We start from the raw sequence: 3811 nt of genomic DNA, 5'->3' as shown, positions 1-3811 counted from the left end.
ATTTTGGATACAATTTGATTAAAAAAAAAAAAAACTAATATTCAATATCAAAACCTCGTTTGAAAATGATTAATTTCTAAATGGATCCTTCAATTTTTGCCTTGAAGAAGAGTGCTGTGACAATTCTTATCATTGGACATCTAGAGAATGGAATGGATTGATCACATGTCAAATTTCGGAGCCTAAGGGGGTGTTTGGTTCGATAAATCAAATGGTGTATGTATCGGATATGAATGTTAATCTTTTAATAGACATTCTTCTGAATTATGTTTCTTTCTGAAAAATCGTTTGGTTGCCTTACGGCTAGTGCATGTTTCTCGCGGGTTGAGATATTGGCTTCCGTAGAGAACGTTTTTCCGCTTTCTCCTTTTCTACTAGGTGGTAAAAAGGTTGCTCAAATATGAGTTTAAGTGTTGAGGTGAACTCATATTTAGAACACATCCTTTGTAATATGGTCATTCATGAATAGTAGGATGCTCACTTATGAGGATCATCCTAGTGGAACCAAACAACTCCAAAAATTAAGAATTATCATTCTAAAGAATGTCATCCCAAAGATTTACCGAACCAAACACCCCCTAAGTAATTCTCCCATGTATTGTCTTCATGTATGTCCATTGAGGAATCAAGAATTTTTTGGGAATTTCAGTCTGAAGAAGGGACAACTAATCTAAATATGGTGCAGGAAAACCTAAATTGATATGGATGCCTTTGAAACTTGTTTTTTTCTCTGTCAGTCGAGTGAACAACCACAATGTCACACCTCAAAATAGAACTATATGGAGCCTTTCCAAGTGACTATCGTAATATTTTTGTGCATTTTTCCATAGTTTTGAATTAATCAAAGCTCCATTTTGCCATTTGACGAAGTGACTGAAACTTTAGTACCTTTGAGGCCTATCCCTCCAAAGAATTTAAGCCCGACTTGAACTTTCATATGGCAGATTTTTAAGACTCGATCAGGCCGTTTAAGAATATGCATTCATACAACACGTATTTTCACTACATAATCACTGGTGGACTGATTATATTGATATTTGTTAGAATAAGGTGTCCTTTTTTTTGCTAACGATGGGCATCCAGGCCTTCGGCCTGACTAGTTCCTCGGGCCCATACTGACCCCACACCAGTATGGATCGGGTCATACCGGGGTTGAATGAGAACCATTCAACTTTCACTGAAAGCAGTGAAAAGCACTAAACACCCCAGTGTGAGTGGCCCAAGGTGTGCCTAGTGGGAGTAGAACTTAGAACATTGTTTGAGATTTTAAAATGTAACTGCAAGCGTATGGATCAGTGTAGCTACAGGTTGAACATAGAGAGAGCAGCCACTTTATTTTTTTTTGTTTTTTTTAATAATGCGAAAGTGAACCGATGGCTGTGATCTAATTCTAATCACTGTCCTAAACATATGTATCTAAAATAACGCCCTAACCATTCGTCATCTAAGAATTTAAAGACGTAAGCCATGCAATTAAAATTAAATAAATAAATAACTGAAAATAAACAACCCACGCAATTAAAAAAAATAAATAAAGGAAAAAAATGCTGATATAAAAATAAAGTAAAAGAAAGGGGATAAAGCTAGAGAGAGACTCACAAGTAGGTTTCTCTACTTAGCCCGAGGGATGTATCATAATATAAGCTTCCCTACTTGATTAGAGAGCCACTCTTACAAGGGTTACTCTAATTGGCTTTTGGGAAAGGAAGACAATTAAAATAAAAACAATAAAATGATGGTTCTATGGCTAGGAGGGGTAAAGCCAACACATACACTAACCATGAATCTTGGGGGAAAGGGATAGCAATAATGTAATGATTGAAATTAAAATCCTAAATTAAAAAAGAAAGGGTAGTCAGAAGAGGGAATGAGAGGGGGGAGAGAAGACTACTGAAGGAGCCTACTTACTTGAACATTAACCCTTGAACTGAAAACTTGATCGATTTGAGATACTACCAGTATTAAAACCAGATCTAGAATAAACCAAATCTGAAATTTCTAGTACTAGAGAAAACAAATTTGAAGAAAAAAAAATTGAACTTAAAAGACATGCTTTATAGCTTGTTCTTGTCACCTAAAACTAAGCCTAGAACTATGACTTGAAAATTACAACTTCAATTGTTTAAACAATAACAATAAAAGGTTGAATAAAAAAAAAAAAGTGCTTGCATTAATTGAATGAAAAGAACTTACAAAAGTGTTTATAGCATAAACCTAGAACTAGAGCTAGAGAAAGAGAATAGAGCAACTAAAAAAAAAACCCCCTAGAAGAAGAATGAAGTGCCTCCTCCCCTTGTGTTAATTCTATTATATAGAGAATGGGGGGAGGGAAGCTAACGATTTTAGCTTCTAAATTTTTTTTTTTTTTATCTTGTTGATGAAGTGGAGGAGAGAGAAGAGAGAAAACGTGTGGAGAGAAATCTTCCACTTTTTCTTCCTATTTTTTTCTCCCTTTTTCTATTTTTCTCTTTCTTCTTGAACAAGAAACCCCCCTTTGGCCAATTCTTCTTGCTTGGATTTGGACAATATTATATTTTAATGAAAAATTCCATCTATGCCCTTATCTTTTCTTTTCTATTTTTTTTTTTTGCCCTTGTCTTTTTTTTTTCTTTCCTATTTTTTCTCTCTCTCTTCTTCAAACTTGCGTACAACTATCTTGGCCGACCTCCTTTAAGTGATGAGTAGGAGAGAGAAAATCTTTTAAAAAAAACCTCAACAAAATGGCAGCTAAGACGTTCGAACTTGAGACCTCCTAATAAGCAAGGGATTTTGCACACCACAACTCACCAATTACACTAGGTAGTTGTTACAAAAAACGAATCTTCGATCACTTAAGGATGTGGTCCAGAGATCCTTGTTGGTATTTGAAATATTCCTTATACCCTTGGGACAACTGCAGATGGGCTGGTTCTGCATCTTGGTTCAGTTTTGATCCATTATTCTTTTTCTGACCCGAAAAGAATAATCGCTTGTACGGTTGACCAAATGAATGTGTACTTGCAATTGAACACTTCCATCTTGCTCAGAATTTCATCCTCTTCGCAACCATGAAAAGAAATAGGACCTCTTTACGTGTAAAATTAGAGATATAGCACCCGATAGTCCTTAAGGCCTTGAAAATATAAAACCTGCAAAAAGAGAGTAGAACCCAAGGTAGCTCCATTCTAAATATGTAAAATGATTGTTTTACTACACTAGATGTCACACATAAATGTGCTCATCAGACGTCCAAGTTTACGGCTCATACTAAGTTCGTTGCTCACCAACTACGCTACCCACAAGGTGTTCCTTAGGTATGTAAAATGTAAAGTTAATGTTCCATTTGATTTGATATTTTTTTATGTATATATTAAAAAACTAATGGTCCGTCTCAACTTTATGGTATATATACTAAAATTTTACCTTTTAAGTACTTAAGAGTAAGGAAGACATTTTATTTTAATCCTTCACCCCTGCATCTTTCCCAAGATGAAAATGGGATTTGATCCTCAAATCTAGCTATTATAAGTAGGGGTGTAAGTTAGGCCCTGATGGCTCGAACCCACCCTGGCCCACTCTGAATTCGAACACAGGGGCTTGGGTTAAGATTTCTGATCATGAGGGCAGGTTATGATTGAAAAACACTAAAAATACTAGACCCAACCCTAATTTTACGCTGAGTAATATAATATAATTTAGGGCTGTCATCCTATCCTTCTATTTAGTATAATGAAATCTGGGTCATTGATTCTTATGGTTAGGTGTCTTGCAAATTTATTATTATGTTACACTTCATAATTTTAGTTGTGTCATTGATTCTTTTTTTTTTTTT

The sequence above is a fragment of the Macadamia integrifolia genome, chromosome 10, assembly GCF_013358625.1.
Source record: "Macadamia integrifolia cultivar HAES 741 chromosome 10, SCU_Mint_v3, whole genome shotgun sequence".
Taxonomy (NCBI): Eukaryota; Viridiplantae; Streptophyta; class Magnoliopsida; order Proteales; family Proteaceae; genus Macadamia; species Macadamia integrifolia.
This window is presented reverse-complemented; position numbering follows the sequence as displayed.